The sequence below is a fragment of the Salvelinus fontinalis genome, chromosome 3 (genome assembly GCF_029448725.1).
Source record: "Salvelinus fontinalis isolate EN_2023a chromosome 3, ASM2944872v1, whole genome shotgun sequence".
In the NCBI taxonomy this organism is placed as follows: Eukaryota; Metazoa; Chordata; class Actinopteri; order Salmoniformes; family Salmonidae; genus Salvelinus; species Salvelinus fontinalis.
The window spans coordinates 59,352,128-59,376,227 of record NC_074667.1 but is presented as its reverse complement, the minus strand read 5'-3'; the positions used below and the strand labels follow the sequence as shown (position 1 = coordinate 59,376,227).

The 24,100-nt window shown below is 50.4% G+C and overlaps 1 protein-coding gene across 4 annotated transcripts in view; it reads left to right on the top strand.

Annotated features, from left to right (window-relative positions):
- The window catches only part of LOC129851216 (transmembrane channel-like protein 6), a 63,148-nt gene that overhangs the window by 4,108 nt on the left and 34,940 nt on the right, over positions 1-24,100 (top strand). The gene's annotated exons all lie outside the window — the stretch shown is intronic.

Genomic DNA, 24,100 nt, shown 5'->3' with positions numbered 1-24,100 from the left:
GTCCGCTGTAGCTTCCAAGATATTTTAACTGTTCAGTCTGATACGTTTGATTGACTGACAGGTTAAGAATAAACCGAACAAAAAGGAAAGGCACGGCGCCATTAATAACAGAAACAACAATGCAACAATTGTCGGTTGTTTACGATGCTTAGAGGTCTAACTAGGTGGGCTAGTTTCGTTGTGAACTAACACCAGCGGAAAGACAACCATATCGGGCGACGTTATCAGGCAGTGCCTGTCATTCATGTCGATTGCCTTGGGGGTAGGTTTTTGCTGCTGGTTGCAGAATCAGTCCGTGAATTGCAGGGCTTGCAGAAAAACGTCGCAAACGCGCTAATATGACCGATGTTTCAAAATTGATCGTTTGTTTTTATAGGTCAACTATAATTGGGCCAAATGTAGCATACATCAACTTGAACTTTTACCCCATTTATATCCTAACAGCTGCCTTCAACACAACACAAATATGACACTTTTGTCTCAAAGCCCTAGTCTCAGGACCCCTACCACTCATTGTATATATTTCTTCCAATGTAAAAGAGCACATGGCACAGAAAAAAGACACACACACACACACACACACACACACACACACACACACACACACACACACACACACACACACACACACACACACACACACCTTGTTTGGCTGCATACTGGGAATAGCGTTGTGTTATAACGTTAGCTTTATGTTATAGCGTGCGTTTTAGTCCAGAAGTAATCCTGATCTGTGTCGGAGAAACCAGTCTATTGTGTCCAGGGCCAACATCAGTTAATTTTACTCCTACTTCCACAGTGAATTCAATGCTCTGGGTTGAAGTTTCCCCTAAGTACAGATCCAGGATCAGCGTTCCCTCCCCCAATCCTAACCTTAACAATTAGTGGGGACATTGCTAAACTGACCCAAGATGGGGAAACTTCCAGAGAGAGAAGTCAATAGGAACTGTATCTATGCCGGTCTTTACCCTATGTAAGACTATACATGTGTTGTTTGTGGGCCTTCATCCACCCCGGGACCCACCCCAAGTTTAGTTGTCTTGGCCTAGTGACAGTTGACTGCAGAATACTGTTCCGTTGCCGTAACAACACAGGGAGAACTTTAGCACAACAGGGCAGTGTAATTACTTCCATGTTTCCACTTTCTCCTCTACCCTTTACTCCCTTTCCATCTTCTCACATTAGGCCTATTCTCTCCTCAGTTCTTTGTTCCATTCACATATTTATCTGGGATGCCTGTCTGTTGTTGTATTTTCCTGTCCGTTCCCTCAACTGAGTGACAACACAATGCACTGAAAAACAAGAGGGCCTTGCTCCTGCCTATAGAACTATAATTCTAGTTATGTGCTTCTGGTACAGCAGTCCTTAAGAGTTTTTCTGTTCTGTGTGCTGATTCTGTTTCCTCTCTGTGTGTGTGTGTGTGTGTGTGTCTCTCTCTGGGCCTCTCTCTCTCTCTCTCTCTCTCTCTCTGGGCCTCTCTCTCTCTCTCTGTCTCTCTGGGCCTCTCTCTGTCTCTCTGTCTCTCTGGGCCTCTCTCTGTCTCTCTGTCTCTCTGTCTCTCTGTCTCTCTGTCTCTCTGTCTCTCTGTCTCTCTGTCTCTCTGTCTCTCTGTCTCTCTGTCTCTCTGTCTCTCTGTCTCTCTCTCTCTCTCTCTGTGTCTCTCTCTCTCTCTCTCTCTGTGTCTCTCTCTCTCTCTCTCTCTCTGTGTCTCTCTCTCTCTCTCTCTCTCTGTGTCTCTCTCTCTCTCTCTGTGTCTCTCTCTCTCTCTCTGTGTCTCTCTCTCTCTCTGTGTCTCTCTCTCTGTGTCTCTCTCTCTCTCTCTGTGTCTCTCTCTGTGTCTCTCTCTGTGTCTCTCTCTGTGTCTCTCTCTCTCTCTCTCTCTCTCTCTCTCTCTCTCTCTCTCTCTCTCTCTCTCTCTCTCGTCTCTCTCTCTCTCTCCTCTCTCTCTGTCTCTCTCCTCTCTCTCTCTCTCTCTCTCTCTCTCTCTCTCTCTCTCTCTCTCTCTCTCTCTCTCTCTCTCTGTGTCTCTCTCTCTCTCTGTGTCTCTCTCTCTCTCTCTCTCTCTCTCTCTGTGTCTCTCTCTCTCTCTCTGTCGTTGTGTGTGTCTCTCTCTTTCTGTATGTTTTACCGTTGTGTGAACTGATTATCAGTCAGCCGTTAACTGCCAGACTGACGAAATATTCCCTTCTACCTTGTCAGTCCCACCCCCTCGATCACGTCTCTCTCTTATGCGTGGGATTACATGGGAACAGATTTCTTAAATTAAAATCACTTGGGGATTATTTCCTGGTTTATTTACTGTCTTTAATGTCCAACAATGAACATGTGTGACAGTGCAGACAGTGCAGTAAGTGTGTTGTATCGTCATGTTAATCTGCCGTTGTGTTAGACAGTGCAGTAAGTGTGCTGTATCATGTTAATCTGCCGTTGTGTTAGACAGTGCAGTAAGTGTGCTGTATCATGTTAATCTGCCATTGTGTTAGACAGTGCAGTAAGTGTGTTTCTCATCACTCAGTGTTTTCACTGACAGGTCAGCTGACTTGCTTTGTTTGGCTGTACTACAGACATACTTTGACCTGGAGCCAGACAATGTTCAGGAGTTGTTGACAGTGACACACACACAGATAGACACTGATCTTCATGCATGCACACACACACACACAGAAAAGGGACATGGGCGCTGGTCAAAAGTAGTGCACTATATAGGGAATAGGGTTCTATAGGGCCCTGGTCTAAAGTAGTGCACTGAATAGGGTGCCATTTGGGACTTGTCTCTGTGACAATATGCCCTAGGAGAGTGAGAGAGGGAGGACAGGAGGAGGGAGGACAGGAGGGAAGACAGATGTGCAGAAAGACAGTCAGTGATTGGAGACTTGGAGCATTGACGGAGTTGGAGATAATGGAGTTTGAGAGAGAAAGAGAGACAGAGGGAGAGAAAGAAAGAGAGGGAGAGAAAGAAAGAGAGGGAGAGAAAGTGAGAGAGACACTCAAGAGGGGGAGGCTGTGAGAAAATATGGAAATGCGTAGGTTATGGATTTGAACGGACTCAAAAGCACAGCCAAGACAATAGAGATTTGGAGAGAAAAGCTCAAAGAAAGAGAGCAAGTTAGAGGGACTGAAAGAGAGAGATTGAGAGAGACAGAGAGATTGAGAGAGAGAGAGAGACAGAGAGAGAGAGAGGGACGGCGAATAGAGAGAGAGGGACTGAGAGAGACTGGGTCTGTAGGAGAGAAAGAGAGAATATCTATGATAGAGAGATAAGGAGAGAGAATAAAGACTAGTGAGAAGCTAGACAGGATGTTGAATCCATTCACTTCCACAGTGCAGTCAGATCTGCCCTCAGCTGTCTGCCTCTGATGAGGTCATCACGGAGAAGTTGTCTGTGCCAGGAAAAGAACCATGGAACTACACACACACACACACACACACACACACACACACACACACACACACACACAGAGATAGGGCCCTGGAAAATCAGCGTTGCGGACGGAATCAAGGAATCCAGACATTAAAACAGAATATTGTGGAAATCTAAATGCTATTGAATTTAGTAGGAAATCAACCAACTAAATGTATTAATTACAACATGGATTTATTAGACAAAGTTTATCATAAGACATGAACAAAATACATCAGTGCTTCCTATTTTCCTGCAACTTTCTGAAACAGTACCAAAGTGTGTGTGTGTGTGTGTGTGTGTGTGTGTGTGTGTGCGCGCTTCTACATTTTGTGTCCGTTAGCGATGATGCTAATGATAACCTTCTTCTGATAGAGAAGGAAAGGCTTTCCCAAAAACCTTCTAATTTAAATGTTAACTACAAAGTGGACTGACTACCTGGCAGAATGACGTCATATCATCAATCCAGAGGCCGTTTGTTTAGCAAAACTCTGCAATCACACGAGCACTACAGAAACATCACTAACCAAACAACGGTCTCTTCCTGGTAGGCAAGCACCATTGTCGTCTAGTGGACAGCAGTCTGTTAGTGTAGTGGACAGCGGTCTCTTAGTGTAGTGGACAGCGGTCTGTTAGTGTAGTGGACAGCGGTCTGTTAGTGTAGTGGACAACGGTCTGTTAGTGTAGTGGACAACGGTCTGTTAGTGTAGTGGACAACGGTCTGTTAGTGGACAGCGGTCTGTTAGTGTAGTGGACAGCGGTCTGTTAGTGGAGTGGACAGCGGTCTGTTAGTGGAGTGGACAGCGGTCTGTTAGTGGAGTGGACAGCGGTCTGTTAGTGGAGTGGACAGCGGTCTGTTAGTGGAGTGGACAGCGGTCTGTTAGTGGAGTGGACAGCGGTCTGTTAGTGGAGTGGACAACGGTCTGTTAGTGTAGTGGACAGCGGTCTGTTAGTGTAGTGGACAGCGGTCTGTTAGTGTAGTGGACAGCGGTCTGTTAGTGTAGTGGACAGCGTTCTGTTAGTGTAGTGGACAGCGGTCTCTTAGTGTAGTGGACAGCGATCTGTTAGTGTAGTGGACAGCGGTCTCTTAGTGTAGTGGACAGCGATCTGTTAGTGTAGTGGACAGCGGTCTCTTAGTGTAGTGGACAACGGTCTCTTGGTGTAGTGGACAGCGGTCTCGTAGTGGACAGCGGTCTCTTAGTGGAGTGGACAGCGGTCTCTTAGTGGAGTGGACAGCGGTCTCTTAGTGGAGTGGACAGCGGTCTCTTAGTGGAGTGGACAGCGGTCTCTTAGTGGAGTGGACAGCGGTCTCTTAATGGAGTGGACAGCGGTCTCTTAATGTAGTGGACAGCGGTCTCTTAATGTAGTGGACAGCGGTCTCTTAGTGTAGTGGACAGCGGTCTGTTAGTGTAGTGGACAGCGGTCTGTTAGTGTAGTGGACAGCGGTCTCTTAGTGTAGTGTACAGCGGTCTGTTAGTGTAGTGGACAGCGGTCTGTTAGTGTAGTGGACAGCGGTCTGTTAGTGTAGTGGACAGCGGTCTGTTAGTGTAGTGGACAGCGGTCTGTTAGTGTAGTGGACAGCGGTCTGTTAGTGTAGTGGACAGCGGTCTCGTAGTGGACAACGGTCTCTTGGTGTAGTGGACAGCGGTCTCGTAGTGGACAGCGGTCTCTTAGTGGAGTGGACAGCGGTCTCTTAGTGGAGTGGACAGCGGTCTCTTAATGGAGTGGACAGCGGTCTCTTAATGGAGTGGACAGCGGTCTCTTAATGTAGTGGACAGCGGTCTCTTAGTGTAGTGGACAGCGGTCTCTTAGTGGACAGCGGTCTCTTAGTGGAGTGGACAGCGGTCTCTTAGTGGAGTGGACAGCGGTCTCTTAGTGGAGTGGACAGCGGTCTCTTAGTGGAGTGGACAGCGGTCTCTTAGTGGAGTGGACAGCGGTCTCTTAATGGAGTGGACAGCGGTCTCTTAATGTAGTGGACAGCGGTCTCTTAATGTAGTGGACAGCGGTCTCTTAGTGTAGTGGACAGCGGTCTGTTAGTGTAGTGGACAGCGGTCTGTTAGTGTAGTGGACAGCGGTCTCTTAGTGTAGTGTACAGCGGTCTGTTAGTGTAGTGGACAGCGGTCTGTTAGTGTAGTGGACAGCGGTCTGTTAGTGTAGTGGACAGCGGTCTGTTAGTGTAGTGGACAGCGGTCTGTTAGTGTAGTGGACAGCGGTCTCGTAGTGGACAACGGTCTCTTGGTGTAGTGGACAGCGGTCTCGTAGTGGACAGCGGTCTCTTAGTGGAGTGGACAGCGGTCTCTTAGTGGAGTGGACAGCGGTCTCTTAATGGAGTGGACAGCGGTCTCTTAATGGAGTGGACAGCGGTCTCTTAATGTAGTGGACAGCGGTCTCTTAGTGTAGTGGACAGCGGTCTCTTAGTGTAGTGGACAGCGGTCTCTTAGTGTAGGGGACAGCGGTCTCTTAGTGTAGTGGACAGCGGTCTCTTAGTGTAGTGGACAGCGGTCTCTTAGTGTAGTGGACAGCGGTCTGTTAGTGTAGTGGACAGCGGTCTGTTAGTGTAGTGGACAGCGGTCTGTTAGTGTAGTGGACAGCGGTCTGTTAGTGTAGTGGACAGCGGTCTGTTAGTGTAGTGGACAGCGGTCTGTTAGTGTAGTGGACAGCGGTCTGTTAGTGTAGTGGACAGCGGTCTGTTAGTGTAGTGGACAGCGGTCTGTTAGTGTAGTGGACAGCGGTCTGTTAGTGTAGTGGACAGCGGTCTGTTAGTGTAGTGGACAGCGGTCTGTTAGTGTAGTGGACAGCGGTCTGTTAGTGTAGTGGACAGCGGTCTCTTAGTGTAGTGGACAGCGGTCTCTTAGTGTAGTGGACAGCGGTCTCTTAGTGTAGTGGACAGCGGTCTCTTAGTGTAGTGGACAGCGGTCTCTTAGTGTAGTGGACAGCGGTCTCTTGGTGTAGTGTAGTGGACAGCGGTCTCGTAGTGGACAACGGTCTCTTGGTGTAGTGTAGTGGACAGCGGTCTCTTAGTGGAGTGGACAGCGGTCTCTTAGTGGAGTGGACAGCGGTCTCTTAGTGTAGTGGACAACGGTCTCTTAGTGTAGTGGACAACGGTCTCTTAGTGTAGTGGACAACGGTCTCTTAGTGTAGTGGACAACGGTCTCTTAGTGTAGTGGACAACGGTCTCTTAGTGTAGTGGACAACGGTCTCTTAGTGTAGTGGACAACGGTCTCTTAGTGTAGTGGACAACGGTTTCTTAGTGTAGTGGACAGCGGTCTCTTAGTGTAGTGGACAGCGGTCTCTTAGTGTAGTGGACAGCGGTCTCTTAGTGTAGTGGACAGCGGTCTCTTAGTGTAGTGGACAGCGGTCTCTTAGTGTAGTGGACAGCGGTCTCTTAGTGTAGTGGACAGCGGTCTCTTAGTGTAGTGGACAGCGGTCTCTTAGTGTAGTGGACAGCGGTCTCTTAGTGTAGTGGACAGCGGTCTCTTAGTGTAATGGACAGCGGTCTCTTAGTTTAGTGTAGGGGACAACGGTCTCTTAGTGTAGTGGACAGCGGTCTCTTAGTGTAGTGGACTGCGGTCTCTTAGTTTAGTGTAGGGGACAACGGTCTCGTAGTGTAGTGGACAGCGGTCTGTTAGTGTAGTGGACAGCGGTCTCTTAATGTAGTGGACAGCGGTCTGTTAGTGTAGTGGACAGCGGTCTGTTAGTGTAGTGGACAGCGGTCTCTTAGTGTAGTTCACAGCGGTCTGTTAGTGTAGTGGACAGCGGTCTCGTAGTGTAGTGGACAGCGGTCTGTTAGTGTAGTGGACAGCGGTCTGTTAGTGTAGTGGACAGCGGTCTGTTAGTGTAGTGGACAGCGGTCTCTTAGTGTAGTGGACAGCGGTCTCTTAGTGTAGTGGACAGCGGTCTCTTAGTGTAGTGGACAGCGGTCTGTTAGTGTAGTGGACAGCGGTCTGTTAGTGTAGTGGACAGCGTTCTCTTAGTGTAGTGGACAGCGGTCTGTTAGTGTAGTGGACAGCGGTCTGTTAGTGTAGGGGACAACGGTCTCTTAGTGTAGTGGACAGCGGTCTCTTAGTGTAGTGGACTGCGGTCTCTTAGTTTAGTGTAGGGGACAACGGTCTCGTAGTGTAGTGGACAGCGGTCTGTTAGTGTAGTGGACAGCGGTCTCTTAATGTAGTGGACAGCGGTCTGTTAGTGTAGTGGACAGCGGTCTGTTAGTGTAGTGGACAGCGGTCTCTTAGTGTAGTGGACAGCGGTCTGTTAGTGTAGTGTAGTGGACAGCGGTCTCGTAGTGTAGTGGACAGCGGTCTCGTAGTGTAGTGGACAGCGGTCTCGTAGTGTAGTGACAGCGGTCTGTTAGTGTAGTGTAGTGGACAGCGGTCTCTTAGTGTAGTGGACAACGGTCTCTTAGTGTAGTGGACAGCGGTCTCTTAGTGTAGTGGACAGCGGTCTCTTAGTGTAGTGGACAGCGGTCTCTTAGTGTAGTGGACAGCGGTCTCTTAGTGTAGTGGACAGCGGTCTCTTAGTGTAGTGGACAGCGGTCTCTTAGTGTAATGGACAGCGGTCTCTTAGTTTAGTGTAGGGGACAACGGTCTCTTAGTGTAGTGGACAGCGGTCTCTTATTGTAGTGGACTGCGGTCTCTTAGTTTAGTGTAGGGGACAACGGTCTCGTAGTGTAGTGGACAGCGGTCTGTTAGTGTAGTGGACAGCGGTCTCTTAATGTAGTGGACAGCGGTCTGTTAGTGTAGTGGACAGCGGTCTGTTAGTGTAGTGGACAGCGGTCTCTTAGTGTAGTGGACAGCGGTCTGTTAGTGTAGTGTAGTGGACAGCGGTCTCGTAGTGTAGTGGACAGCGGTCTCGTAGTGTAGTGGACAGCGGTCTCGTAGTGTAGTGGACAGCGGTCTCGTAGTGTAGTGGACAGCGGTCTCGTAGTGTAGTGGACAGCGGTCTCGTAGTGTAGTGGACAGCGGTCTCGTAGTGTAGTGGACAGCGGTCTGTTAGTGTAGTGTAGTGGACAGCGGTCTCGTAGTGTAGTGGACAGCGGTCTCGTAGTGTAGTGACAGCGGTCTGTTAGTGTAGTGGACAGCGGTCTCTTAGTGTAGTGGACAGCGGTCTCTTAGTGTAGTGGACAACGGTCTCGTAGTGTAGTGCACAGCGGTCTCTTAGTGTAGTGGACAGCGGTCTCTTAGTGTAGTGGACAGCGGTCTCTTAGTGTAGTGGACAGCGGTCTCTTAGTGTAGTGGACAGCGGTCTCTTAGTGTAGTGGACAGCGGTCTCTTAGTGTAGTGGACTGCGGTCTCTTAGTGTAGTGGACTGCGGTATCTTAGTGTAGTGGACTGCGGTCTGTTAGTGTAGTGGACAGCGGTCTCTTAGTGTAGTGGACATTTACATTTACATTTACATTTAAGTCATTTAGCAGACGCTCTTATCCAGAGCGACTTACAAATTGGTGCATTCACCTTATGACATCCAGTGGAACAGCCACTTTACAATAGTGCATCTAGATCATTTTAAGGGGGGGGGGGGGGCAGAAGGATTGCTTTATCCTAGGTATTCCTTGAAGAGGTGGGGTTTCAGGTGTCTCCGGAAGGTGGTGATTGACTCCGCTGTCCTGGACAGCGGTCTGTTAGTGTAGTGGACAGCGGTCTGTTAGTGTAGTGGACAGCGGTCTCTTAGTGTAGTGGACAGCGGTCTCGTAGTGTAGTGGACAGCGGTCTGTTAGTGTAGTGGACAGCGGTCTGTTAGTGTAGTGGACAGCGGTCTGTTAGTGTAGTGGACAGCGGTCTGTTAGTGTAGTGGACAGCGGTCTCTTAGTGTAGTGGACAGCGGTCTCTTAATGTAGTGGACAGCGGTCTCGTAGTGTAGTGAACAGCGGTCTCTTAGTGTAGTGGACAGCGGTCTCTTAATGTAGTGGACAGCGGTCTCGTAGTGTAGTGGACAGCGGTCTGTTAGTGTAGTGGACAGCGGTCTGTTAGTGTAGTGGACAGCGGTCTGTTAGTGTAGTGGACAGCGGTCTGTTAGTGTAGTGGACAGCGGTCTGTTAGTGTAGTGGACAGCGGTCTCTTAATGGAGTGGACAGCGGTCTGTTAGTGTAGTGGACAGCGGTCTGTTAGTGTAGTGGACAGCGGTCTCTTAGTGTAGTGGACAGCGGTCTCTTAGTGTAGTGGACAGCGGTCTGTTAGTGTAGTGGACAGCGGTCTGTTAGTGTAGTGGACAGCGGTCTGTTAGTGTAGTGGACAGCGTTCTCTTAGTGTAGTGGACAGCGGTCTGTTAGTGTAGTGGACAGCGGTCTGTTAGTGTAGGGGACAACGGTCTCTTAGTGTAGTGGACAGCGGTCTCTTAGTGTAGTGGACTGCGGTCTCTTAGTTTAGTGTAGGGGACAACGGTCTCGTAGTGTAGTGGACAGCGGTCTGTTAGTGTAGTGGACAGCGGTCTCTTAATGTAGTGGACAGCGGTCTGTTAGTGTAGTGGACAGCGGTCTGTTAGTGTAGTGGACAGCGGTCTCTTAGTGTAGTGGACAGCGGTCTGTTAGTGTAGTGTAGTGGACAGCGGTCTCGTAGTGTAGTGGACAGCGGTCTCGTAGTGTAGTGGACAGCGGTCTCGTAGTGTAGTGACAGCGGTCTGTTAGTTTAGTGTAGTGGACAGCGTTCTCTTAGTGTAGTGGACAGCGGTCTGTTAGTGTAGTGGACAGCGGTCTGTTAGTGTAGGGGACAACGGTCTCTTAGTGTAGTGGACAGCGGTCTCTTAGTGTAGTGGACTGCGGTCTCTTAGTTTAGTGTAGGGGACAACGGTCTCGTAGTGTAGTGGACAGCGGTCTGTTAGTGTAGTGGACAGCGGTCTCTTAATGTAGTGGACAGCGGTCTGTTAGTGTAGTGGACAGCGGTCTGTTAGTGTAGTGGACAGCGGTCTGTTAGTGTAGTGGACAGCGGTCTCTTAGTGTAGTGGACAGCGGTCTGTTAGTGTAGTGTAGTGGACAGCGGTCTCGTAGTGTAGTGGACAGCGGTCTCGTAGTGTAGTGGACAGCGGTCTCGTAGTGTAGTGACAGCGGTCTGTTAGTGTAGTGTAGTGGACAGCGGTCTCTTAGTGTAGTGGACAACGGTCTCTTAGTGTAGTGGACAACGGTCTCTTAGTGTAGTGGACAACGGTTTCTTAGTGTAGTGGACAGCGGTCTCTTAGTGTAGTGGACAGCGGTCTCTTAGTGTAGTGGACAGCGGTCTCTTAGTGTAGTGGACAGCGGTCTCTTAGTGTAGTGGACAGCGGTCTCTTAGTGTAGTGGACAGCGGTCTCTTAGTGTAGTGGACAGCGGTCTCTTAGTGTAGTGGACAGCGGTCTCTTAGTGTAGTGGACAGCGGTCTCTTAGTGTAGTGGACAGCGGTCTCTTAGTGTAATGGACAGCGGTCTCTTAGTTTAGTGTAGGGGACAACGGTCTCTTAGTGTAGTGGACAGCGGTCTCTTAGTTTAGTGTAGGGGACAACGGTCTCTTAGTGTAGTGGACAGCGGTCTCTTAGTGTAGTGGACTGCGGTCTCTTAGTTTAGTGTAGGGGACAACGGTCTCTTAGTGTAGTGGACAGCGGTCTCTTAGTGTAGTGGACAGCGGTCTCTTAGTGTAGTGGACAGCGGTCTCTTAGTGTAGTGGACAGCGGTCTCTTAGTGTAATGGACAGCGGTCTCTTAGTTTAGTGTAGGGGACAACGGTCTCTTAGTGTAGTGGACAGCGGTCTCTTAGTTTAGTGTAGGGGACAACGGTCTCTTAGTGTAGTGGACAGCGGTCTCTTAGTGTAGTGGACTGCGGTCTCTTAGTTTAGTGTAGGGGACAACGGTCTCGTAGTGTAGTGGACAGCGGTCTGTTAGTGTAGTGGACAGCGGTCTCTTAGTGTAGTGGACAGCGGTCTGTTAGTGTAGTGTAGTGGACAGCGGTCTCGTAGTGTAGTGGACAGCGGTCTCGTAGTGTAGTGGACAGCGGTCTCGTAGTGTAGTGGACAGCGGTCTCGTAGTGTAGTGACAGCGGTCTGTTAGTGTAGTGTAGTGGACAGCGGTCTCGTAGTGTAGTGGACAGCGGTCTCGTAGTGTAGTGACAGCGGTCTGTTAGTGTAGTGGACAGCGGTCTCTTAGTGTAGTGGACAGCGGTCTCTTAGTGTAGTGGACAACGGTCTCGTAGTGTAGTGGACAGCGGTCTCTTAGTGTAGTGGACAGCGGTCTGTTAGTGTAGTGGACAGCGGTCTCTTAGTGTAGTGGACAGCGGTCTCTTAGTGTAGTGGACAGCGGTCTCTTAGTGTAGTGGACAACGGTCTCGTAGTGTAGTGGACAGCGGTCTCTTAGTGTAGTGGACAGCGGTCTGTTAGTGTAGTGGACTGCGGTCTCTTAGTGTAGTGGACTGCGGTCTCTTAGTGTAGTGGACTGCGGTCTGTTAGTGTAGTGGACAGCGGTCTGTTAGTGTAGTGGACTGCGGTCTCTTAGTGTAGTGGACAGCGGTCTCTTAGTGTAGTGGACAGCGGTCTCTTAGTGTAGTGGACAGCGGTCTCTTAGTGTAGTGGACAGCGGTCTCTTAGTGTAGTGGACAGCGGTCTCTTAGTGTAGTGGACAGCGGTCTCTTAGTGTAGTGGACTGCGGTCTCTTAGTGTAGTGGACTGCGGTCTGTTAGTGTAGTGGACAGCGGTCTGTTAGTGTAGTGGACAGCGGTCTCGTAGTGTAGTGGACAGCGGTCTCGTAGTGTAGTGGACAGCGGTCTGTTAGTGTAGTGGACAGCGGTCTGTTAGTGTAGTGGACAGCGGTCTGTTAGTGTAGTGGACAGCGGTCTCTTAGTGTAGTGGACAGCGGTCTCTTAGTGTAGTGGACAGCGGTCTCTTAGTGTAGTGGACAGCGGTCTCTTAGTGTAGTGGACAGCGGTCTCTTAGTGTAGTGGACTGCGGTCTGTTAGTGTAGTGGACTGCGGTCTGTTAGTGTAGTGGACTGCGGTCTGTTAGTGTAGTGGACAGCGGTCTCTTAGTGTAGTGGACAGCGGTCTCTTAGTGTAGTGGACAGCGGTCTGTTAGTGTAGTGGACAGCGGTCTGTTAGTGTAGTGGACAGCGGTCTGTTAGTGTAGTGGACAGCGGTCTCTTAGTGTAGTGGACAGCGGTCTCGTAGTGTAGTGGACAGCGGTCTGTTAGTGTAGTGGACAGCGGTCTGTTAGTGTAGTGGACAGCGGTCTGTTAGTGTAGTGGACAGCGGTCTCTTAGTGTAGTGGACAGCGGTCTCTTAGTGTAGTGGACTGCGGTCTCTTAGTGTAGTGGACTGCGGTCTCTTAGTGTAGTGGACTGCGGTCTGTTAGTGTAGTGGACTGCGGTCTGTTAGTGTAGTGGACTGCGGTCTGTTAGTGTAGTGGACTGCGGTCTGTTAGTGTAGTGGACTGCGGTCTGTTAGTGTAGTGGACTGCGGTCTGTTAGTGTAGTGGACAGCGGTCTGTTAGTGTAGTGGACAGCGGTCTGTTAGTGTAGTGGACAACGGTCTCGTAGTGTAGTGGACAGCGGTCTGTTAGTGTAGTGGACAGCGGTCTGTTAGTGTAGTGGACAGCGGTCTGTTAGTGTAGTGGACAGCGGTCTCTTAGTGTAGTGGACAGCGGTCTGTTAGTGTAGTGGACAGCGGTCTGTTAGTGTAGTGGACAGCGTTCTCTTAGTGTAGTGGACAGCGGTCTGTTAGTGTAGTGGACAGCGGTCTCGTAGTGTAGTGGACAGCGGTCTGTTAGTGTAGTGGACAGCGGTCTGTTAGTGTAGTGGACAGCGGTCTGTTAGTGTAGTGGACAGCGGTCTGTTAGTGTAGTGGACAGCGGTCTGTTAGTGTAGTGGACAGCGGTCTTGTAGTGGACAGCGGTCTCGTAGTGGACAGCGGTCTGTTAGTGTAGTGGACAGCGGTCTCGTAGTGGACAGCGGTCTCGTAGTGGACAGCGGTCTCGTAGTGGACAGCGGTCTCGTAGTGGACAGCGGTCTCGTAGTGGACAGCGGTCTGTTAGTGTAGTGGACAGCGGTCTGTTAGTGTAGTGGACAGCGGTCTGTTAGTGTAGTGGACAGCGGTCTGTTAGTGTAGTGGACAGCGGTCTGTTAGTGTAGTGGACAGCGGTCTGTTAGTGTAGTGGACAGCGGTCTCGTAGTGTAGTGGACAGCGGTCTGTTAGTGTAGTGTAGTGGACAGCGGTCTCGTAGTGTAGTGGACAGCGGTCTCGTAGTGTAGTGGACAGCGGTCTCGTAGTGTAGTGGACAGCGGTCTCGTAGTGTAGTGACAGCGGTCTGTTAGTGTAGTGTAGTGGACAGCGGTCTCTTAGTGTAGTGGACAACGGTCTCTTAGTGTAGTGGACAACGGTCTCTTAGTGTAGTGGACAGCGGTCTCTTAGTGTAGTGGACAGCGGTCTCTTAGTGTAGTGGACAGCGGTCTCTTAGTGTAGTGGACAGCGGTCTGTTAGTGAAGTGGACAGCGGTCTGTTAGTGTAGTGGACAGCGGTCTGTTAGTGTAGTGGACAGCGGTCTCTTAGTGTAGTGGACAGCGGTCTCTTAGTGTAGTGGACAGCGGTCTCTTAATGTAGTGGACAGCGGTCTCGTAGTGTAGTGGACAGCGGTCTCTTAGTTTAGTGTAGGGGACAACGGTCTCTTAGTGTAGTGGACAGCGGTCTCTTAGTTTAGTGTAGGGGACAACGGTCTCTTAGTGTAGTGGACAGCGGTCTCTTAGTGTAGTGGACTGCGGTCTCTTAGTTTAGTGTAGGGGACAACGGTCTCGTAGTGTAGTGGACAGCGGTCTGTTAGTGTAGTGGACAGCGGTCTCTTAATGTAGTGGACAGCGGTCTGTTAGTGTAGTGGACAGCGGTCTGTTAGTGTAGTGGACAGCGGTCTCTTAGTGTAGTGGACAGCGGTCTGTTAGTGTAGTGTAGTGGACAGCGGTCTCGTAGTGTAGTGGACAGCGGTCTCGTAGTGTAGTGGACAGCGGTCTCGTAGTGTAGTGGACAGCGGTCTCGTAGTGTAGTGACAGCGGTCTGTTAGTGTAGTGTAGTGGACAGCGGTCTCGTAGTGTAGTGGACAGCGGTCTCGTAGTGTAGTGACAGCGGTCTGTTAGTGTAGTGGACAGCGGTCTCTTAGTGTAGTGGACAGCGGTCTCTTAGTGTAGTGGACAACGGTCTCGTAGTGTAGTGGACAGCGGTCTCTTAGTGTAGTGGACAGCGGTCTGTTAGTGTAGTGGACAGCGGTCTCTTAGTGGAGTGGACAGCGGTCTGTTAGTGTAGTGGACTGCGGTCTCTTAGTGTAGTGGACTGCGGTCTCTTAGTGTAGTGGACAGCGGTCTCTTAGTGTAGTGGACTGCGGTCTCTTAGTGTAGTGGACTGCGGTCTGTTAGTGTAGTGGACAGCGGTCTGTTAGTGTAGTGGACAGCGGTCTCGTAGTGTAGTGGACAGCGGTCTCGTAGTGTAGTGGACAGCGGTCTGTTAGTGTAGTGGACAGCGGTCTCTTAGTGTAGTGGACAGCGGTCTCTTAGTGTAGTGGACAGCGGTCTCTTAGTGTAGTGGACAGCGGTCTCTTAGTGTAGTGGACAGCGGTCTCTTAGTGTAGTGGACTGCGGTCTGTTAGTGTAGTGGACTGCGGTCTGTTAGTGTAGTGGACTGCGGTCTGTTAGTGTAGTGGACTGCGGTCTGTTAGTGTAGTGGACTGCGGTCTGTTAGTGTAGTGGACAGCGGTCTGTTAGTGTAGTGGACAGCGGTCTGTTAGTGTAGTGGACAGCGGTCTGTTAGTGTAGTGGACAGCGGTCTGTTAGTGTAGTGGACAGCGGGTCTCTTAGTGTAGTGGACAGCGGTCTCGTAGTGTAGTGGACAGCGGTCTGTTAGTGTAGTGGACAGCGGTCTGTTAGTGTAGTGGACAGCGGTCTGTTAGTGTAGTGGACAGCGGTCTCTTAGTGTAGTGGACAGCGGTCTCTTAGTGTAGTGGACTGCGGTCTCTTAGTGTAGTGGACTGCGGTCTCTTAGTGTAGTGGACTGCGGTCTGTTAGTGTAGTGGACTGCGGTCTGTTAGTGTAGTGGACTGCGGTCTGTTAGTGTAGTGGACTGCGGTCTGTTAGTGTAGTGGACAGCGGTCTGTTAGTGTAGTGGACAGCGGTCTGTTAGTGTAGTGGACAGCGGTCTGTTAGTGTAGTGGACAGCGGTCTCGTAGTGTAGTGGACAGCGGTCTGTTAGTGAAGTGGACAGCGGTCTGTTAGTGTAGTGGACAGCGGTCTGTTAGTGTAGTGGACAGCGGTCTCTTAGTGTAGTGGACAGCGGTCTCTTAGTGTAGTGGACAGCGGTCTCTTAATGTAGTGGACAGCGGTCTGTTAGTGTAGTGGACAGCGGTCTGTTAGTGTAGTGGACAGCGGTCTGTTAGTGTAGTGGACAGCGGTCTGTTAGTGTAGTGGACAGCGGTCTGTTAGTGTAGTGGACAGCGGTCTCTTAATGTAGTGGACAGCGGTCTCGTAGTGTAGTGGACAGCGGTCTGTTAGTGTAGTGGACAGCGGTCTGTTAGTGTAGTGGACAGCGGTCTGTTAGTGTAGTGGACAGCGGTCTCTTAGTGTAGTGGACAGCGGTCTGTTAGTGTAGTGGACAGCGGTCTGTTAGTGTAGTGGACAGCGGTCTGTTAGTGTAGTGGACAGCGGTCTGTTAGTGTAGTGGACAACGGTCTCGTAGTGTAGTGGACAGCGGTCTGTTAGTGTAGTGGACAGCGGTCTGTTAGTGTAGTGGACAGCGGTCTTGTAGTGGACAGCGGTCTCGTAGTGGACAGCGGTCTGTTAGTGTAGTGGACAGCGGTCTCGTAGTGGACAGCGGTCTCGTAGTGGACAGCGGTCTCGTAGTGGACAGCGGTCTCGTAGTGGACAGCGGTCTCGTAGTGGACAGCGGTCTCGTAGTGGACAGCGGTCTCGTAGTGGACAGCGGTCTGTTAGTGTAGTGGACTGCGGTCTGTTAGTGTAGTGGACAGCGGTCTGTTAGTGTAGTGGACAGCGGTCTGTTAGTGTAGTGGACAGCGGTCTGTTAGTGTAGTGGACAGCGGTCTGTTAGTGTAGTGGACAGCGGTCTGTTAGTGTAGTGGACAGCGGTCTGTTAGTGTAGTGGACAGCGGTCTCGTAGTGTAGTGGACAGCGGTCTCTTAGTGTAGTGGACAGCGGTCTCTTAGTGTAGTGGACAGCGGTCTCTTAGTGTAGTGGACAGCGGTCTGTTAGTGTTGTGGACTGCGGTCTGTTAGTGTAGTGGACAGCGGTCTGTTAGTGTAGTGGACAGCGGTCTCTTAGTGTAGTGGACAGCGGTCTCTTAGTGTAGTGGACAGCGGTCTCTTAATGTAGTGGACAGCGGTCTGTTAGTGTAGTGGACAGCGGTCTGTTAGTGTAGTGGACAGCGGTCTGTTAGTGTAGTGGACAGCGGTCTCTTAATGTAGTGGACAGCGGTCTCTTAATGTAGTGGACAGCGGTCTGTTAGTGTAGTGGACAGCGGTCTGTTAGTGTAGTGGACAGCGGTCTCTTAGTGTAGTGGACAGCGGTCTCTTAGTGTAGTGGACAGCGGTCTGTTAGTGTAGTGGACAGCGGTCTGTTAGTGTAGTGGACAGCGGTCTCGTAGTGTAGTGGACAGCGGTCTGTTAGTGTAGTGGACAGCGGTCTGTTAGTGTAGTGGACAGCGGTCTGTTAGTGTAGTGGACAGCGGTCTCTTAGTGTAGTGGACAGCGGTCTCTTAGTGTAGTGGACAGCGGTCTCTTAGTGTAGTGGACAGCGGTCTCTTAATGTAGTGGACAGCGGTCTCTTAGTGTAGTGGACAGCGGTCTCTTAATGTAGTGGACAGCGGTCTGTTAGTGTAGTGGACAGCGGTCTGTTAGTGTAGTGGACAGCGGTCTGTTAGTGTAGTGGACAGCGGTCTCTTAATGGAGTGGACAGCGGTCTGTTAGTGTAGTGGACAGCGGTCTGTTAGTGTAGTGGACAGCGGTCTGTTAGTGTAGTGGACAGCGGTCTCTTAGTGTAGTGGACAGCGGTCTCTTAGTGTAGAGGACAGCGGTCTCTTAGTGTAGTGGACAGCGGTCTGTTAGTGTAGTGGACAGCGGTCTGTTAGTGTAGTGGACAGCGTTCTCTTAGTGTAGTGGACAGCGGTCTGTTAGTGTAGTGGACAGCGGTCTGTTAGTGTAGGGGACAACGGTCTCTTAGTGTAGTGGACAGCGGTCTCTTAGTGTAGTGGACTGCGGTCTCTTAGTTTAGTGTAGGGGACAGCGGTCTGTTAGTGTAGTGGACAGCGGTCTGTTAGTGTAGTGGACAGCGGTCTCTTAATGTAGTGGACAGCGGTCTGTTAGTGTAGTGGACAGCGGTCTGTTAGTGTAGTGGACAGCGGTCTGTTAGTGTAGTGGACAGCGGTCTCTTAGTGTAGTGGACAGCGGTCTGTTAGTGTAGTGTAGTGGACAGCGGTCTCGTAGTGTAGTGGACAGCGGTCTCGTAGTGTAGTGGACAGCGGTCTCGTAGTGTAGTGACAGCGGTCTGTTAGTGTAGTGTAGTGGACAGCGTTCTCTTAGTGTAGTGGACAACGGTCTCTTAGTGTAGTGGACAACGGTCTCTTAGTGTAGTGGACAACGGTCTCTTAGTGTAGTGGACAACGGTCTCTTAGTGTAGTGGACAGCGGTCTCTTAGTGTAGTGGACAGCGGTCTCTTAGTGTAGTGGACAGCGGTCTCTTAGTGTAGTGGACAGCGGTCTCTTAGTGTAGTGGACAGCGGTCTCTTAGTGTAGTGGACAGCGGTCTCTTAGTGTAGTGGACAGCGGTCTCTTAGTGTAGTGGACAGCGGTCTCTTAGTGTAGTGGACAGCGGTCTCTTAGTGTAGTGGACAGCGGTCTCTTAGTGTAGTGGACAGCGGTCTCTTAGTGTAATGGACAGCGGTCTCTTAGTGTAATGGACAGCGGTCTCTTAGTGTAATGGACAGCGGTCTCTTAGTTTAGTGTAGGGGACAACGGTCTCTTAGTTTAGTGTAGGGGACAACGGTCTGTTAGTGTAGTGGACAGCGGTCTCTTAGTTTAGTGTAGGGGACAACGGTCTCTTAGTGTAGTGGACAGCGGTCTCTTAGTGTAGTGGACTGCGGTCTCTTAGTTTAGTGTAGGGGACAACGGTCTCGTAGTGTAGTGGACAGCGGTCTGTTAGTGTAGTGGACAGCGGTCTCTTAATGTAGTGGACAGCGGTCTGTTAGTGTAGTGGACAGCGGTCTGTTAGTGTAGTGGACAGCGGTCTCTTAGTGTAGTGGACAGCGGTCTGTTAGTGTAGTGTAGTGGACAGCGGTCTCGTAGTGTAGTGGACAGCGGTCTCGTAGTGTAGTGGACAGCGGTCTCGTAGTGTAGTGGACAGCGGTCTCGTAGTGTAGTGGACAGCGGTCTCGTAGTGTAGTGACAGCGGTCTGTTAGTGTAGTGTAGTGGACAGCGGTCTCGTAGTGTAGTGGACAGCGGTCTCGTAGTGTAGTGACAGCGGTCTGTTAGTGTAGTGGACAGCGGTCTCTTAGTGTAGTGGACAGCGGTCTCTTAGTGTAGTGGACAGCGGTCTCTTAGTGTAGTGGACAACGGTCTCGTAGTGTAGTGGACAGCGGTCTCTTAGTGTAGTGGACAGCGGTCTGTTAGTGTAGTGGACAGCGGTCTCTTAGTGTAGTGGACAGCGGTCTCTTAGTGTAGTGGACAACGGTCTCGTAGTGTAGTGGACAGCGGTCTCTTAGTGTAGTGGACTGCGGTCTCTTAGTTTAGTGGACTGCGGTCTCTTAGTGTAGTGGACAGCGGTCTCTTAGTGTAGTGGACAGCGGTCTCTTAGTGTAGTGGACAGCGGTCTCTTAGTGTAGTGGACTGCGGTCTCTTAGTGTAGTGGACTGCGGTCTCTTAGTGTAGTGGACTGCGGTCTCTTAGTGTAGTGGACTGCGGTCTCTTAGTGTAGTGGACTGCGGTCTGTTAGTGTAGTGGACTGCGGTCTGTTAGTGTAGTGGACAGCGGTCTGTTAGTGTAGTGGACAGCGGTCTCTTAGTGTAGTGGACAGCGGTCTCTTAGTGTAGTGGACAGCGGTCTCTTAGTGTAGTGGACAGCGGTCTCTTAGTGTAGTGGACAGCGGTCTCTTAGTGTAGTGGACAGCGGTGTCTTAGTGTAGTGGACAGCGGTCTCTTAGTGTAGTGGACAGCGGTCTGTTAGTGTAGTGGACAGCGGTCTCGTAGTGTAGTGGACAGCGGTCTCGTAGTGTAGTGGACAGCGGTCTCGTAGTGTAGTGGACAGCGGTCTGTTAGTGTAGTGGACAGCGGTCTGTTAGTGTAGTGGACAGCGGTCTCTTAGTGTAGTGGACAGCGGTCTCTTAGTGTAGTGGACAGCGGTCTCTTAGTGTAGTGGACAGCGGTCTCTTAGTGTAGTGGACTGCGGTCTGTTAGTGTAGTGGACTGCGGTCTGTTAGTGTAGTGGACTGCGGTCTGTTAGTGTAGTGGACTGCGGTCTGTTAGTGTAGTGGACTGCGGTCTGTTAGTGTAGTGGACAGCGGTCTGTTAGTGTAGTGGACAGCGGTCTCTTAGTGTAGTGGACAGCGGTCTGTTAGTGTAGTGGACAGCGGTCTCTTAGTGTAGTGGACAGCGGTCTCGTAGTGTAGTGGACAGCGGTCTGTTAGTGTAGTGGACAGCGGTCTGTTAGTGTAGTGGACAGCGGTCTGTTAGTGTAGTGGACAGCGGTCTCTTAGTGTAGTGGACTGCGGTCTCTTAGTGTAGTGGACTGCGGTCTCTTAGTGTAGTGGACTGCGGTCTGTTAGTGTAGTGGACTGCGGTCTGTTAGTGTAGTGGACTGCGGTCTGTTAGTGTAGTGGACTGCGGTCTGTTAGTGTAGTGGACTGCGGTCTGTTAGTGTAGTGGACAGCGGTCTGTTAGTGTAGTGGACAGCGGTCTGTTAGTGTAGTGGACAGCGGTCTGTTAGTGTAGTGGACAGCGGTCTCGTAGTGTAGTGGACAGCGGTCTGTTAGTGTAGTGGACAGCGGTCTGTTAGTGTAGTGGACAGCGGTCTGTTAGTGTAGTGGACAGCGGTCTGTTAGTGTAGTGGACAGCGGTCTCTTAGTGTAGTGGACAGCGGTCTCTTAATGTAGTGGACAGCGGTCTCGTAGTGTAGTGGACAGCGGTCTGTTAGTGTAGTGGACAGCGGTCTGTTAGTGTAGTGGACAGCGGTCTGTTAGTGTAGTGGACAGCGGTCTGTTAGTGTAGTGGACAGCGGTCTGTTAGTGTAGTGGACAGCGGTCTGTTAGTGTAGTGGACAGCGGTCTGTTAGTGTAGTGGACAGCGGTCTCTTAATGTAGTGGACAGCGGTCTGTTAGTGTAGTGGACAACGGTCTGTTAGTGTAGTGGACAGCGGTCTCTTAGTGTAGTGGACAGCGGTCTGTTAGTGTAGTGGACAGCGGTCTGTTAGTGTAGTGGACAGCGTTCTCTTAGTGTAGTGGACAGCGGTCTGTTAGTGTAGTGGACAGCGGTCTGTTAGTGTAGTGGACAACGGTCTCGTAGTGTAGTGGACAGCGGTCTGTTAGTGTAGTGGACAGCGGTCTGTTAGTGTAGTGGACAGCGGTCTGTTAGTGTAGTGGACAGCGGTCTGTTAGTGTAGTGGACAGCGGTCTGTTAGTGTAGTGGACAGCGGTCTGTTAGTGTAGTGGACAGCGGTCTTGTAGTGGACAGCGGTCTCATAGTGGACAGCGGTCTGTTAGTGTAGTGGACAGCGGTCTCGTAGTGGACAGCGGTCTCGTAGTGGACAGCGGTCTCGTAGTGGACAGCGGTCTCGTAGTGGACAGCGGTCTCGTAGTGGACTGCGGTCTGTTAGTGTAGTGGACTGCGGTCTGTTAGTGTAGTGGACAGCGGTCTGTTAGTGTAGTGGACAGCGGTCTGTTAGTGTAGTGGACAGCGGTCTGTTAGTGTAGTGGACAGCGGTCTGTTAGTGTAGTGGACAGCGGTCTGTTAGTGTAGTGGACAGCGGTCTGTTAGTGTAGTGGACAGCGGTCTCGTAGTGTAGTGGACAGCGGTCTCTTAGTGTAGTGGACAGCGGTCTCTTAGTGTAGTGGACAGCGGTCTCTTAGTGTAGTGGACAGCGGTCTGTTAGTGTAGTGGACAGCGGTCTCTTAGTGTAGTGGACAGCGGTCTCTTAGTGTAGTGGACAGCGGTCTCTTAATGTAGTGGACAGCGGTCTCGTAGTGTAGTGGACAGCGGTCTGTTAGTGTAGTGGACAGCGGTCTGTTAGTGTAGTGGACAGCGGTCTGTTAGTGTAGTGGACAGCGGTCTGTTAGTGTAGTGGACAGCGGTCTCTTAATGTAGTGGACAGCGGTCTGTTAGTGTAGTGGACAGCGGTCTGTTAGTGTAGTGGACAGCGGTCTGTTAGTGTAGTGGACAGCGGTCTCTTAGTGTAGTGGACAGCGGTCTCTTAGTGTAGTGGACAGCGGTCTGTTAGTGTAGTGGACAGTGGTCTGTTAGTGTAGTGGACAGCGTTCTCTTAGTGTAGTGGACAGCGGTCTGTTAGTGTAGTGGACAGCGGTCTGTTAGTGTAGTGGACAACGGTCTCTTAGTGTAGTGGACAGCGGTCTGTTAGTGTAGTGGACAGCGGTCTGTTAGTGTAGTGGACAGCGGTCTGTTAGTGTAGTGGACAGCGGTCTGTTAGTGTAGTGGACAGCGGTCTGTTAGTGTAGTGGACAGCGGTCTGTTAGTGTAGTGGACAGCGGTCTGTTAGTGTAGTGGACAGCGGTCTGTTAGTGTAGTGGACAGCGGTCTGTTAGTTTAGTGGACAGCGGTCTGTTAGTGTAGTGGACAGCGGTCTGTTAGTGTAGTGGACAGCGGTCTGTTAGTGTAGTGGACAGCGGTCTTGTAGTGGACAGCGGTCTGTTAGTGTAGTGGACAGCGGTCTCGTAGTGGACAGCGGTCTGGTAGTGGACAGCGGTCTGGTAGTGGACAGCGGTCTGGTAGTGGACAGCGGTCTGGTAGTGGACAGCGGTCTCGTAGTGGACAGCGGTCTCGTAGTGGACAGCGGTCTCGTAGTGGACAGCGGTCTGTTAGTGTAGTGGACAGCGGTCTGTTAGTGTAGTGGACAGCGGTCTGTTAGTGTAGTGGACAGCGGTCTGTTAGTGTAGTGGACAGCGGTCTGTTAGTGTAGTGGACAGCGGTCTGTTAGTGTAGTGGACAGCGGTCTCTTAGTGTAGTGGACAGCGGTCTCGTAGTGTAGTGGACAGCGGTCTGTTAGTGTAGTGGACAGCGGTCTGTTAGTGTAGTGGACAGCGGTCTGTTAGTGTAGTGGACAGCGGTCTGTTAGTGTAGTGGACAGCGGTCTGTTAGTGTAGTAATCAGGATGTTCATTCCAATCTGAGTGGATGACAGTGGCCGTCCTGTTCATCACATAATCAGGATGCTTGGTGTATAGTAGTGATGCACTGACATGACATTTTTGTCCAATACTGATATCCTATAGGTATATTATATAGGTATATCATATAGGTATATCATATAGGTATATCATATAGGTATATCATATAGGTATATTATATAGGAATATCATATAGGTATATCATATAGGTATATTATATAGGTGTGCACGTCAGCTTTCACATCGGTTTTGCACATCGCCGTTAATTAAACTCGACATCGGGCCGATACCGATGTTGGCATGTTTAGTGAATATCGTCCGATTCCGATATATCATTCATCCCTGGTCTATAGGCCTGGTATGTTGTAGGTCTAGTACTGTATTCAAACACTTCACTGGTCTATAGGCCTGGTATGTTGTAGGCCTAGTACTGTATTCAAACACTTCACTGGTCTATAGGCCTGGTATGTTGTAGGTCTAGTACTGTATTCAAACACTTCACTGGTCTATAGGCCTGGTATGTTGTAGGCCTAGTACTGTATTCAAACACTTCACTGGTCTATAGGCCTGGTATGTTGTAGGCCTAGGACTGTATTCAAACACTTCACTGGTCTATAGGCCTGGTATGTTGTAGGCCTAGTACTGTATTCAAACACTTCACTGGTCTATAGGCCTGGTATGTTGTAGGTCTAGTACTGTATTCAAACACTTCACTGGTCTATAGGCCTGGTATGTTGTAGGTCTAGTACTGTATTCAAACACTTCACTGGTCTATAGGCCTGGTATGTTGTAGGTCTAGTACTGTATTCAAACACTTCACTGGTCTATAGGCCTGGTATGTTGTAGGCCTAGTACTGTATTCAAACACTTCACTGGTCTATAGGCCTGGTATGTTGTAGGTCTAGTACTGTATTCAAACACTTCACTGGTCTATAGGCCTGGTATGTTGTAGGTCTAGTACTGTATTCAAACACTTCACTGGTCTATAGGCCTGGTATGTTGTAGGTCTAGTACTGTATTCAAACACTTCACTGGTCTATAGGCCTGGTATGTTGTAGGTCTAGTACTGTATTCAAACACTTCACTGGTCTATAGGCCTGGTATGTTGTAGGTCTAGTACTGTATTCAAACACTTCACTGGTCTATAGGCCTGGTATGTTGTAGGTCTAGTACTGTATTCAAACACTTCACTGGTCTATAGGCCTGGTATGTTGTAGGTCTAGTACTGTATTCAAACACTTCACTGGTCTATAGGCCTGGTATGTTGTAGGTCTAGTACTGTATTCAAACACTTCACTGGTCTATAGGCCTGGTATGTTGTAGGTCTAGTACTGTATTCAAACACTTCACTGGTCTATAGGCCTGGTATGTTGTAGGTCTAGTAC